Here is a 15,053-nt window from a genome sequence, read left to right on the forward strand (position 1 = left end):
AAATAAATGTACCCAATTACTTTAAATGACTATAATCAATCTTACCGCTAAGAAGGAAGGAGGAGGTTTCAAACTCCCCCCAGCTTCCCCTATGTCAATCTATATGGCAGCCAATTAAATTAACATTCAGCCAAATATATTAAGGGTCTACACAATTGCTCCACCCGCTATTAAGCGAAAATATTAAGGCAGACAAATCCCTCACACACCTTGTTACATTTGGATAATATACTCCTGTTGGAAGCCTCTGTTTTGGCTCTGAGGAAAGTCAGCACATCTCCTATGTTGGGCGATGCACAGGGGTCCAGTCAGATTTTAGGTTTTCCCAGTTTCTGTCTCAGATACAAGGTCAATTCTCCATCAGGATTGAGGCCACTCCACCAAGCTTATATCAGGTAGCTGTGTCAGGATTCACCCAAATAGGTTATGTCAAGTCTCCTTCAAGATGTTTTGGCAGCTCTTCCCAAGATGTTTTTTTAGGCAAGTTAGCCCCTCTCTGGCTGTTGCAGTCTGTTTTTAATGCCTAAGTCACACTACCAAAAGATTAAGATCAGGAGGTGTTAACTTGTTAGCCTTCAATTTTCTTTGGACCTTTACAGTCCTCTCCTACCTCCGATGTTTAACCCCCACCCCCGTCTGCCAAAAGGCCCTTTGAGTTCAATGACTGAAGTGATGTGAAGAGGTACACAGCAACTGTCATTTACATTTTATTTTTACATGTCAGCTTCAGCCTCAAAAAGACGCTACATGGAAAAAAATAAGATATTTACCAATAAACACCACAATACATAGATATTTATATTCCCCTAATCATGATATATACGTGGAACTTATTTTGATTTCAGCAGGGTATTGCATGTGCGTGCTTGGTTTATCGCCCTTTAATCAAAAAATAACATAGTTAGGAATGTGACATCTTATACCCAGATATCTGGTTTAATCAAGCCATCAGCTCCTCAACTTTCAGATTCAGGACATTTCGAGGAAGTCATAAACACATTTTTGGTTATAACTTAATTTCTGCACCTCAAATGTCAATAGGTTTATTTATTTGCATGTATAAAGCACACAACTGCCCTCAGGCATTGTGACGCTGTAAAGAAGGCTTACTTAAATTACATAAGTGCTTGTGAGGACATACATACATGTAGCCTGACCCAGTGGTAGGTTGGCAGCAACACATAGTACATAGAGTCAAGTCCGGTGACATAAACATGATTGCCAGACCCCATCTTGAAGGGTGGCAACAACCAATAATGCAAGAGTCATTGTAGGTGGCACAAATCAACAGCCTGGCCCTATGTAGATGGTGACATATTGAGTGCATGGGACAAATCCGCTGGCATAGACATGATAGCCAGCACAGTCTTGAAGGGTGACCGCCGCGCATCATGCAGAGAGTCAGTGTGGGTGGCAAAGACAAAAAGCCTAGCCCTAAGTTTGGGGCAGCGGCAATAGCCAATGCATAATGTCAAATCCGGGGTCAATGCCTGGAATGCCGGCCCTGTGTAGAGTGGTGGTGGTAACAGGTAATGCAGAGGGTCAGTGTGGGTGGCAAGGATACGCGTCCTAGCCCAGGTAGAGGGGGATGGTGTATACCCTGTACAAGGTAAAGTTCAAAGGCATAGGCATGAGGGCCAACCTCATTTAGGGGGTGGCAACAGCAATGCAGCATCAGGTAGGCAGCCTGGGGGAGGGGAGAGAAACAATACAGCACATAACAGAGCATGCAGGGAAAATGGGAGTGGTGGGGCATAACACAGAGCTCACGGGTGACCATGGAGAAGGATGCACATACCACAACATACTAGGGACTTAGGGGGTACATCATACAAGGGGCACATCATACAACATACGGGTGACCAAGGGGGATGGGGGCACATCACAAAGGCATAAGGGATACCTGGGGTTGTGGAGGGCACATCACGGGGCATACGGGCTACCGGGGGTGGTAGGGGCACATCACGAGGCAGGCGACCCGGGGTGGTGGGGCCATATCACTAGGCATACAGGCGACCAGAGGGGGTAAGGGCACATCACAAGGCATACAGGCGGCCAGGTGTTGTGGGGGGCACATCATACCACATACAGGTGACCAAGGGGGATGGGGGCACATCACAAAGGCATACGGGATACCTGGGTTGTGGAGGACACATCACGGGGCATACGGGCTACCAGGAGTGGTAGGGGCACATCACGAGGCAGGCGACCAGGGGTGGTGGGGCCATATCACTAGGTGTTGTGGTGGGCACATCATACCACATACAGGTGACCAGGGGGGTATGTGTCACATCACGAGGCATATGGGTGACTGGGGGGGGGTTGGGGGCACATCATGAGGCATACGGGCAACCAAGGGGAGTGGGGGGCACATCACAAGGCACAAAGGTGACCAGGGGTTGTGGGGGGCACATCACAAGGCATATGGGTGACCAGGGGGGTGGGGGCACATCACAAGGCATACGGGTGTCCAGGGGGTGCGGGGCATATCACAAGGCATATGGGTGACCACGGGGGTGGGGGCCCATCATACCACATACAGGTGACCAGGGGGGTGGGGGCACATCACAAGGCATACAGGCGACCATGGGGCGTGGGGGTGTAACGCTCACCTGATTCCCACGGAGGCGCTGACCCAAACTGGACTGCTACAGTTGCTTCTATGACTATGATGAGGCGTAGAACTCGGAAGACGCTCTGGGGAGGACCTCCGAATATTGACTGTCTGGTTTGTAAGGTGAGTTTTCTGCAGGTGGAAGAAAAAGGGGTAATTACAAGCTGGTTGGATAAGTTCTCCCACCAATCTTCTGCTTTTCCCACTTCTTGGTTCTCGACTCATCTCCACGAACTCTCACCTTTGGTTTAGTAAAGCCGAGCTCTCCATCCTGCTTCTGGTGCAGGGGCGCGTGGAATCCAGTCACGTCACTGGATGATTTCAGTGTTTAGGCTCAGTGTCCTTTTGTGGCTTGTAATAGTCCTTCAGGTGCCGAGGAGCTGTTGGCGACACCATCACTGCTGTGCAAGAAGAGGCTCGTGAGTATAGAAGATCTGAGGCCGCTTCTGAAGGAGCACCCTTTTATAATGTCCTTTTCTGTCTTTCAGGTGCCAAGATGCTATGGGCGATGCTGCCGCTGCTGCGAGTGAAGAAGCGCATAAGTATTACTGAATTGTGGCCACTTCAAAATGGGCACCTCTAATAATGCCTTTTCCTTTCTTTCAGATGCCGAAATGCTGAGGGCGATGCTGCCGCTTCTGCGCATGAAGAAGCGCGTAAGTATAACTGAGTTGCGAACCCTTCGGCTCGGACACCACTAACAATGTCTTTTGTCTTCCAGGTGCTGGGATGCTGCCGAAGCAAAGGCCGCGGTGAACTCCGGTGTGATCACGGATGGATAAGGTAAGCGAGCGCAGCTGCGAGCGTGTTGCCCGTTTTCTAACCTTATGTCTTTATTTGCAGGTTGTCGGAGATTGGACCCTTGTGGCTGAATTCTGGTGAGTAGATGTTCCGGTGCCTTTTCTTCATCCACAGGTTGCTGCTCGAGAAGCTGAGGGTGTGTCTGGACCTGGAATGCAGCAGCCGACTCGGTGAGCGCCCTGCTGCTGTTGCAGAATAACGCGAAGCACGTGAATTCTATCGGGCGTGGTTTAAATAGTGGAGAAGTGCTTTGGTGCGTATTCTTCCTCCAGCCTCACCAAGGTAAGAAAAGAGTTCCAGTGTCAGAGGATTAGCATCAGCCCCACCCAGGTAAGAAAAGAGTTCCTGTAACAGAGGATTGGTCCCTCCCAGCCAGTGGCTGGGACTTCACCCAGCTTGGATTGTTCTAGGTGAGTATGCAGCATGGTCTGCCACAGGTAAGTCCACCCAATCACTACTGCACACTTTAAGAATATGAGCCCGGCGCCCATGGCGCCGGGACTGTGGTTCCTTATGAGCCTGGCGCCAGAGGCGCCAGGACATGGTCCAAAGGGCCCCTGTAGGGGTCTGCTGGAACCGGGGGTGTGGATGATGAGCCTGCTTCCGGGGATGCTGGGCCAGTCTTGGCTCCTCGGGAGTAGCGCTCATGACAGGGGGGCACATCACAAGGCATACGGGTGACCATGGGGTGTGGGGGGCACATCACAAGGCATACGGGCGATGAAAGTTATATCATCACCACCACCTTGAAATCAGTTTTAAAAAGACAAACGCCCAAACCCGGTAACTATCACGGATTAAATATTACTGAGTAAAATGACATTTCTATTGTAAGTCTATGTCCACATATTGACACATAGATTTGCTCAGTTTAATTTCTCCATTTAAATTACAGGAAGCCCGCAGCATCTTTTCCAGTTCTGGGCTCAATGTTGACTTAAGGCTGGCTTAAATGCAGTAGCCTTTGTTCTCCGAGGGCTAATGGGTGCAGAAGATATTCTCATCCTTCAGCATATGGCTCACCTCTGCTCCCAGTAAATTATGAGGCCAGGCTGTCATCTGTCATTCCACTGTTGGTGAGCAGTCTTGACAATGATGTGCTCGCTCTGTATGAATGGACAGTCATTTTTCAATGCCCATACCATTGCCAGGGTTGCCTTCTCACAGTCATTGAGTTTTTCTTCCACAGAGGAAAAGGTTACACAGGTACAACGATACCGTTTGGCAACTGCCACATCCAGCGCCATTACAATTGAGGTTCCAATACCACTTCTCCAGTTGTAAATAAATAAAGCACATATCCCATGATGGGATCCCAGAAAAAAAATAACATCTGGGTGATGATGAAAATAATATAGTCAAACACTGCACATAATTTGAATACTTATTCTAGCAATGACCGAATTATATAAATAAGTAGGTTTGTACTTGCTTCCTGAATAACCTCAATGATTCAATTTTTCACATATTTTGCTGAAGAGATTTCCAAGAGTGAGGACGCATGATAGCAAAGCGTCTGTCTGCCCAGGTTGGAGTTTTGGAGAAATGAACTGCCTGGAGAGACTTTCAGGTGGATCACAGAGTACGATTAGGGCGATACACAAAAATCTTAGATAATAGATACGTCGGCGCCAAGCCATGAACACACTTAAAGACCATACACAATATTTTAATCAAAATACTTTCCTTCACTGGGAGTCAGTGAACACTCCTTCTGAAGGGAGAAATAGTGGTCCTTATGTTTAGGTCAACAATGCATTGTACTTCAGAATTCTGGGCAACCTGTAATCTCTGGAGCTGATACTTTAAGATGCCAATCAAAAGGGCATTGCAATAGCCCAGCCGAGCATTGGTAAGTGTTTCCACCACAATGGGTCGGTCCTTTCAGCAACTAGAGGCAATAACGCTTCAAAGGTTTTAGCTCAAAATAGACTGACTTAACAATCTGATTTATGTGCACATTACAGCGCAAACTGGACTGACATATGCAGCCCAAGCACACGTTTTTCACTTTCTCAGTATATCTGAATGGGGCCCCAAACAATGTTGGACAGGGAACAGAGTGCAAAATGTTGGCTATTTTGATCTTTGACCCAAAGACCCAAGACAATGATCTCCGTGTTGATGGTTTCAGCTGAAGTTTATTCTCGAACATCCAACTTTGAATTCTGATAGCAGAGGTCACAACTCGCTTCATAGCCTCCAGTGGTTGCTTTCACCTGACATAGATCTGTGTATCTTTAGCATAGGAATGATAACAAAGAACAAACTGGCCGGAAATGTGTAACAGTGGACAAATGTACACATTGAATAGTTACGGTGACAGGGAAGAACCCTGGGGTACTCCACATGTAACAGGCAAGGGGTCAGACAAATATAAGCCTACTTTAACCTGCTAGACACGGTCCATCAAGAAGGACGTGAAGCATTGAAGTGCCACATCTGCCACTGGAGCCACTGATGATAATCTTGACCTGAGAATACCAAAATCCACAGTGTCGAAAACTGGTGATAGGTCTAGCATGACCTGCATGCTAATATTGCCCAAGTTGGCAGCCTCAAGTAAATCATCCCAAACTGCAGTCAGAGCTTAATCAGTGCTGCAACCTGTCTGAATCCTGGCTGGCATGGGTCCAGGATATAATTCTCTTCCAAAGAATGTTGTCAAAGCCCATGGCTTTATTATTAATTAGGTCCAAATTGATTGTGAAAAGATTGAGAATGGCACTGCCCAAATAAAAGGCGGAAGGGACATCTCTCACTACCCAACAATTATGCTCTATGCTTTTGATGCCAATGGACATTTTTAGCAGACGCCAGCTATGCAGGTAATGTTTGGAATGTGGGGTTTCCAGACCTATTTTCCATTTTTCAATCAATTCAAATGTTGGAATGGTCTGATTTTTTGGGAGTTTCTTTAATAATTATTTTCTGGTGAAACTACTTCCATTATTCAGGCATATGCCTAGCAACGGCTCCTATGCCTCATTTAACTGAATGGGGAAAAACAACTGTTCGCCCTTTTTCTGAATGTTTGTTAGACTTTAAGAGAATTCTTCCTGGTCTGGCTTCACATGACTCAAGGTTTCTTCAGATTTTGAACTGGTGTTAAATGTTAGCGTGTTCGATTCCAGTGTGGATTGCCAGTTAAAAAGGTTGATTTTCAAGAATGGAGAAGGGTTCCCTTCACCAGTTTGTTCTCCTACTGAGATGACAGTGATGTCTGCGACTTGTTTGCTCTTTAAAATGGAATTCTACATTCTCAGAATGTTGTAAATGATAGGTACCATTCCTGCTTACATAATTGGTACTAATTTTTATTTTTTTAGTCTGGTTAGTCTGGGTCCAGAGGACCTTGTTTACCACAGTCGATCAGAGGTGATAGCCTCCTCAGGAGAACGTTCCCCAGTAAACAAGGTGGCCCTCTGGAGTCACGACTTTCACCGTTTATTTTATCGTTGTCGTCCAATTTTTATTTCCAGACCCGGCAGTCCCTTCAACGGAAATGTCATTCCCGTCGACATTTTTGAGTTGTCCTGGAAGTTTTCTGAGTGGAATTTGCAGGCCCTTCTAGAATTGAGTTGGTCAAAGGCCTTTTTAGACAGGAGGTTGGCTTGGGATCCAGTGTCCACACAAGCTGATTATTCATACTGACCCTGCACCCTGACCGGTGCATAGAATAGGCCTTCTTATTCCATCAGCATGCAAAGAAAGTCTGAGTTATTTGGCAGACCAGTGTTCATTTGCTTAATATTGAACTCCAACGCTGCGTGATCTTGCACAATTTTCTGTGTCGGAGATCGGGAATCTCTAAATACAATTTTGTAATTAACAATAGGCAGATCTGGGGAATCCTTTTTCTCCCCTGATTCTTTGCTGTCCCCTTTTACCTGTAGGTAGTTCTCAGACCCTGTTTGGGGAAAGTACACCTCCTTAGTTTCAGTTTGGTCTGGAGCGCATTTTGGGGGTTGAATTTCTTGATCAAGGCAAGGGTGTGTCCTGCCATCACACCACTTAATCTATACTTACCCTGTCCAATCCAGGCTATTTTGGTACCCATTTTTCCTTGGGCAGGATACCCCCATTCCTGTCTCTTCTCTTTCATAGGGGATAATCTTAAGCTCCTCCACAAAGTGGGTTCTTCTTTGGCCTCACCAACTGACCCTTTTCTCTTTGGGTTCTAACATTTTAGGGGTAGAAGAGACACTTTCATATTTAGAAGTTTTTAGGGGTTCTGTCTGGGTGAGAAAGGAAGGTCTAGGGCTTGGCATCTCTGGTCAATCCTCTGCTGCTCCCTGAAAGGGTAACTGTTTTCCCCATACATTTTCCTCCTGGGTCTTCCATCTCCTGGGTTCAGAGATCTATTGGCCTGGACGTGAGGAGAGAGAAGAGCATTATTCTGAAAGTTCTGGTTCGGGGAGTACCTGGGGGAAAAGTTCAGATTGGGAGATGGAGTAATACTTCTTTCCTGAGGGAAGTTTGGAGGAAGGTTTCCCAGGGTAGTACTAACCTGGTTGGGATCCCCCCCCCTCTGTGCTGGGGAGAAAATACATACCTCAGGATTGGCCTATTGCCCTTGTATCTCAGGCTTACATAGGTGGCAGCGTCAAATAGGCCCTCCATCTTCAGATCCAATGGAGGGGTCGTTTTCATCTCTGACACCTTTGTAGTGGCAGGTGTAGTCGAGGATTTAGAGGTTTTGGGGTTGATCTTACTCTGAGTCGGAGTCTGGACCTCGTAGATCCTGGTGCCCTGTTCCATCACCCAATCCAGGGTCCTGTGCTCATGAAATACCCGCACCAGCTGAGTCATGATGAATTTGGGAGTGCATGGAATTAGGTAGTCACAACCTCCCTACTATTGGTGTTCACAAGTCTGTGCAAATGCTTGTTTTAAATCCTGCACAAACTCCCTAGGTGCCTGGTCTTCCCCACCTTCCAAGTTATATGCTTATGGGCATTTTGTGGGTTCTGGTGGGTGGAAACTTTTTTCAAAGAAGCTGGAGTATTCGGGGGAGCATGGCCATTTGACAAACTCCATACAATTCGCAGGATATTTTATTCCAAATGAGGTCATCATTTGTTCATAAAGCTCTAAGTGCTCCCATACCGAATATTTTGCATTCTTTTGGTAGGGAGTCAAAACGCTTTCTATGGCCTTTACTGTTGAATCTGGTCTTTAATAAAACCTTTCTTCTGTTTCCCTGTCTTTTTCTTATTCTGCACCAGAGTCCATTCCAGTTCTGACTGAGACATTCTACTGGTACTTCCTTCCATGTCTTCTAGACACTCCTTAGCTCTATGAGACTGGGAATATCTCCCAGAACCACATGGTCTGGACTCCTCTCTCCAGGACAAAGGTGAACTCTCAGGGTCACTTTCCCAGCAAATATGTTTAGGCCCAGGATTACATTCAGTCTCTTCTTCCCTCCTTTCAGGTAGTCTGGGAAAACCCCCCAAAACCCTGAATGGATGCAGGTTTTTAATATGCTCTTCCTGCATCAAATCTCCGGCTTTTCTCTTCCAGCGAAGCGGGCCAGGTGGTCGCTTTGCATCCTCATCTTCTGCAAGTCAAACTCCCTGATCTTGTCATCATAGGAGTTTAGGAGTTTTCTGGGTCACAATTACTCACAAGATTTCTGTTAGCCTCCCAGTACACACTGGTCCTGGGAGGCCAACCTACCCTTCTGTCTGGCAGAGATGAAGACTCATCAATATCAGACAGGGACTGGCCTTCTGGATCAGTTGGGATAGGCCTTGTTGAGTCTAGCACTCTCATGTCGCCATGTTCTGGATAGGTGGCATGCATGAGGTCAGTTCCCATTTGTAAATGAGAGGATATGAAACACCTGTGTATGAGTGCAATATAAATAAAACATCATATCATATCATATAAATGACTGGCAGGGGTGCCACACCTTGACCAGTGGGCCTTGCCCCATATCCTGATTGGTCAGGGTGCCTCAGGTCCTGTTTATAATTTTCGCTTTCCTTGGTGAGGCTCTCATTCCTGGCTCTCTCTTTATTTATTTGTTGTTGGTAGTCATAGAGCCGGCTTTTTAATTCTGGCACTAATGCTGGATTAATCTCATGTACCCTGCTCTGAGCTACCAACCGATCCTTTGTTTATTGCACGTCCTGCTGAAGTGATTAATTTTCCATTTGTGAGCCTTGTATGATGTGCGCATATTCAAGGCAGTTTTACTTCAGCAGAATAATTTCTGTCTCTTGCTCATGCCTACATTTTGATGCCTCTAATAGTTCAGCTTCTATTTGTCCCGCACGCTTTACTAGCTCAGTAGCACCGTGGCAGTGGGAGACAGCCAATCAAGTTCCTAGAAACGTGGGCATGAACCGCTGGTGAACACCCACATTTCTTCCCACCTGACGGCTGGCACCCCCCGCCGCCATCTTTCCCCCACTCTTCATCCCTTTCATTTTTTTATTTTTGCCCCTGTGCACCCCACACTTACCTGTTTCATTTATTTAGCATTTATTACAGTGCACAAAACCCTCAGGCATCTAGGCGCTAGTTACAGGAAGTGCATGGTACATTTGGGAGTTACATGATGCATTGGGGAGCCTTGCCTCATGGTATGGGATGCTTATTCGATGCGCACACAGGCCAGCATTTCAAAATAGGTAGGGTGCACATCTGGGAAAGCCACGCCTCATGGAACGGCCGGCTTTTTCAGATGTGAATAATGTCAGGTAATGAACATGAAGACAAACGTAGCAAAGGCGTGAATGGTGGAAGCGACAACTGTGCAATATGCCTGGACTCAGGTTGCTTACAGGCATGGGGGAGCAGTGTAAGACAATGAATAAATGAACTGGATGCATGGAAGACTACATATTACACGTAGTGCAGACATTATGTGAGGATGGTTAGTTATGACACTACAGTAGGTTGTGTGTAAATCCGCGACGCATAGTTAGGGAAAGCAAAGAGTAAGGAATGGTGGAGTAGTCTCATCTAGATGCGAAAGTCCACATGATGGTTGAAAACCAATGGTTTTCCGGCAGCAGTTTAATTGAAGGCTCTTTGATGGGATTAGCAGAATGAGCAATTGGAGGGGGGAGGGATAGGTCAGAACAGAGGTGAAGTGGCGCAGCCTTCGACGAGGCGAAGCTGAGATCAGCTTTCCTGGGGTGGCAACAGTGATGTGACGGAACTGAAACAGATAGTGGCACAAGGGGCCCTGCTATTAGGTAGCGGTGGCGGAGAGAGCACCAAGGTACATGGGGATTAGTGAGAGGAACGCACATTGGCACTTTTACCTTTAACAAGGATAGGTCGATGCAATGTTGCGCTGCAGGCCTTAACAAGGGACAGCAGGGCAGGCATCATACATGAGGATCAGATCCCCTCCAGACCCTCCAGAGCCCAGACAAGCCAAGACAGGAACAAACGAGAGCCTTTGTGTGGAGCCTTGGTGTGAGGCCCGCTCTGCCTTCCGGCTCCAGGGTTAGAAGTTCTTTCTTGCGATGGGGAGCCAATCGGATGGCTTGTGGTGGTGGTCGGCTGAGTCCCAGGTTATTTCGGGCTGATTTCATGTCAGCCATGATGGAATCCACACCAAATTGAGTCGATGAATGCAGGCATGAAGGTAATGCTGCAGGAGGCTCAATGTACTTCACTCAAGGGTATATTGTTTCGAAGTAGGCCAAGACAGGAACAGACTTGAGCCGTTGTGTGTCACGCATCCCGTTCAATTAATGAAATCCTTTAGTTTGTTTTGTTTTTAGCACTCCGGGTTACTACTACCCGAGGTGCTAATGGGCTTACCACCCTCTCTGGCATGCCAAATCAGGTTTTATTGGCCCGGGGACCCTCTTTAAAGGACCTTGATCCGTTTTGTCCTTTAACTCAGGCCCTGTGCCCAGTGGTGGACTGGCCTATAGGGAACGCTGGAGATTTCCTGGTAGGCCTCTGCACCCTGGGCCTCTTTTTTTTTTCTTTATTAGTCTTCCAGTTGTATAATAATTAACACATCAAACAGTGCAATACACCCATTCAAACAGAAAGACAGAAAGGAAAAACAACAACTTCCGCACAGGGGCAAAACCCACCTCCCACCCAACCTCTAACTTCCCACCAGGTTAACGGTGCATGCTACAGAACACATCCAAATAGCTAGAACTCCATCTAGGTTACATTGACCTTGTACAAAAGAAACAAAATCAAGTAAAATAAGCCCACAGGCATCAAAGATACTAAACAAATGATAGTTTCAATAGTCTTCCACCCCGCTCAAGGGTACTTTCTTCATTGTGCTCTCAGAGCCCGACTCGCGAGCCATATAGCTCCTGAAAGAGTACCAAAAGTCCCCGGGTCTACAGTTAAGAGGGAGCGTTTGGTTCTATTGCGACTCTCTACGCTCATACATCGACATACAATTTTTCCATTGGTGTATTGAAGGTGCCTGAGATGACCCGCATGCACGTGCCACCAGGGACTTGGCGACGGCCGAAGCCATCTCAAACAGCCTTCCATCGTTGCTTACAAGCAATTCTACCCACGACAGCACCCACATTTCTGGAGTGAAAGGGATAGAGGTCTCCAACACCTGCTCCATCACCTCAGCCACCGCACCCCAGAATGTCCGGACATGGGAACAAGACCATGCCACATGGTAAAAATCAGCAGGGGATTGATGGCATCTCCTGCACTCTGGTGACCTGAGGGGCAACAGTTTATGTAAAGACAGAGGGGAGTAGTACAGTTGGTGTAAGAATTTAAAATGTATCAGACGAAATCTGTTATTACTGGCAATCAATTTAGTCTGAGCACGAATGCCCCTCCTTCGATCCTCAGATAAAGAGCGAGCCATACTAACCTCCCATTTAGCCCTGTAGGCAGAAGAAGGAGAAACCCCAAGCCCCCGTGTCAGACAATACAGGGAAGAGATCACTTTCCTAGAGGAGAGTGTAGCTACAATATGCTCTAAAATCGGGGAGGTTACTGGGGCCTCAGGAAAGTCAGTCCATTTCGACTTCAATACCTCGTTGAGGCGGAAATATAACAATTGGGTGAGTGGAGTACAGTCGCCCCTTGCCTTGAGAGTTTCCCAAGATATAGATTTCCCCTGTGGTGCCACATCGCCCAGGGTACGAATGTGCAGACTCTGGAAATGTTTAATGAAAATGCGTTCAAATGTAAGGGGGATCCCACAGACCCTATATATGGCCAACCTGGGTGAATACCACGGGCCATTTCTTGCCCACCTTGCCAGACTGTCCAAGGCCCTGAGCGTGACCTCCAAAGGCTGAACTTCCGACTTCATATGGTGCTCCCGAACAGCCCAGAGGTAGCCCCTAAGTTCTTCCGTTTGAGCAATAGCCCTCTCATGCTGCGAGTGCGGCAAATCATTCGTCGGGGACCACCACCATACCGAGTACGGAATCTGTGCCAACAGAAATAAAGAAACAAGTTGGGAACCTCAAAACCTCCCTGGGTATAAGAACTGTACATTATGTGTAAGGAAATGCGGCAATGCTTCCCCGCCCAGATTAGCCTAGTCAACATAGATTCTATACTAGTCCAGAATGAACCCGGGGGCCATACCGGAACGTTATTAAAAACATACAAAAGTTTTGGTAGGACAACCATTTTGACGAGGGAGATACGGGCCGCCTGAGAGATAGGAAGCCGGATCCAAGAATCCACCCTATATTCCAATTGCGGCAAAGCCGAAACATAGTTTTCCTGATACAAAAGAGCGGGGGAAGTGGACACCCTAACACCCAAATACCGGATTCCCTGTGGGCAACAAAGCAAAGGCCTCACCCACATCCTGCAGGGTTACTCCCGGCATAAGCGGAAGCACCTCAGACTTAGCCCAGTTTATCTGCAACCCAGGCAAAGCGCCAAATGCAACTATCTCCCCCATCACGGGTTGCAGGTTCATTCAAGGATATTTTATGTATAAAAGAATATCATCTGCATAGAGTGAAATGATAGATGCAAAGACTAAATTATCACGCCTCGATGTGAGTGGAATTCTCGCAATACACAGGCCACCGGCTCAATAGCCAGGGCAAATAAGAGAGGGGAAAAGGGAAAGCCCTGCCTAGTGCCCCGAGTAGGAAAGATAGGAGTAGACTGGACCCCATTCGTATACACCCTCGCCTGTGGAGCTGTATATAAAAGGCGTATCCAGGCAAGATACGTGGAGCCAATACCCGAGCGGCGCAAGACCTCAAACAGGAAAGGCCATTCCACAGAATCAAACGCCTTTTCTGCGTCCAAGGCTATCACCGCATTCGGGACCTCTGGATTCACATTATGCATAATAGAAAATAATCTGCGCAAATTATTCTGAGTGGACCGCCCCGGAATGAAACCCGCCTGGTCGGGAAGGATTAGTGCTGGCATATGCGGGAGAAGCCGGTCTGCAAGCAATTTAGCAATGATTTTGTTATCAGTATTTATCAATGAAAGGGGGTGATAAGAGGAGCAAGATTTAGGGTCCTTGTTGGGCTGCAGTAATACCGTAACCAGTGCGGTACGCGTGGACTCTGGGAGTACCCCGGAGGACGCCACTTCCTCAAACATTTTACTCAGGTGGGGAATAAGTAAGATGGGGTATGCCTTGTATAATTCCACTGATATGCCGTCCAATCCTGGGGCTTTCCCATTTTGAAGTGACATAATCACCCTGCGGAATTCCTCTATCTTGGGGGGTTCATTAAGCAGCCCACCCACCTCCGGTTCAAGCCAACCCAAGGCAACCCTATCAAGAAAGTTGGTAATATCATCATGCCCAACCGACCCAGAGGCAGTGTACAACCGTTCATAATAAAGGCAAAATACCTTGTTTATCCCCAGCACATCCCTAACAAGCGCACTGCTCTGAGACTCCACCTCCAAGATAGGTTCCAAGTGGTTCTCCTGCCTAATGGCCCAGGCAAGGGTCCTACTCGGACAATCTCCTTCCCCATATCTCGCTGCAGCCACTGGGTCACCCAAGAACCGCTCCTCATCATTCATCAGAGCCCAGACCTCCCGCCTCCTCGCAGCAAGAGTAATTTGCAGATCTGGAGAATCTGTGTTCCGCTGAAGGAGTTCGAGATTTCTGATTTCCTTTTTCTTACGCACAATTGCCCGGCGAATGCTCTTAAGTACCCCCCTTCCTTTGACATGCACCAGCCTCGCATGAACACTTTAAAGGTTTCCCAAACCACCCCTGAACTGGGAACCGACTCTGCATTAAACTGAAAGAACTCCGTGATGGCCTGGCGAAGCTCCTCCTGAAACACCAAGTCTTCTAACGCACGGGCGCGGAACCTCCACCGAAGCTGTCTAGAATAAGATGGGGGTCCCTTAAATTCCACCAGAACTGGGGAATGGTCCGAAAGAGTACGTGAAAGAATATCTGCCCTGACCACCCCACGGGTCAAGCCCGGGGACATAAACACATAGTCTGTTCTGGACGAACTTCTGTGTACACTAGAGTGGAATGTAAATTCCCTGGCATCAGGATGACATCGCCGCCACACATCAAATAAGGGGTAATCGACTTTAATCGATTGCCATTTTTGCACTGCATGAGGGACTGGACGTTGTGTCAATGCCGATCTATCCCACGTAGAAGAAAGGGCTACATTAAAATCCCCCACCAACACAATCTCATAAC

Source organism: Ambystoma mexicanum, chromosome 10 (genome assembly GCF_040938575.1).
Source record: "Ambystoma mexicanum isolate Mex_15411 chromosome 10, UKY_AmexF1_1, whole genome shotgun sequence".
Classification (NCBI taxonomy): Eukaryota; Metazoa; Chordata; class Amphibia; order Caudata; family Ambystomatidae; genus Ambystoma; species Ambystoma mexicanum.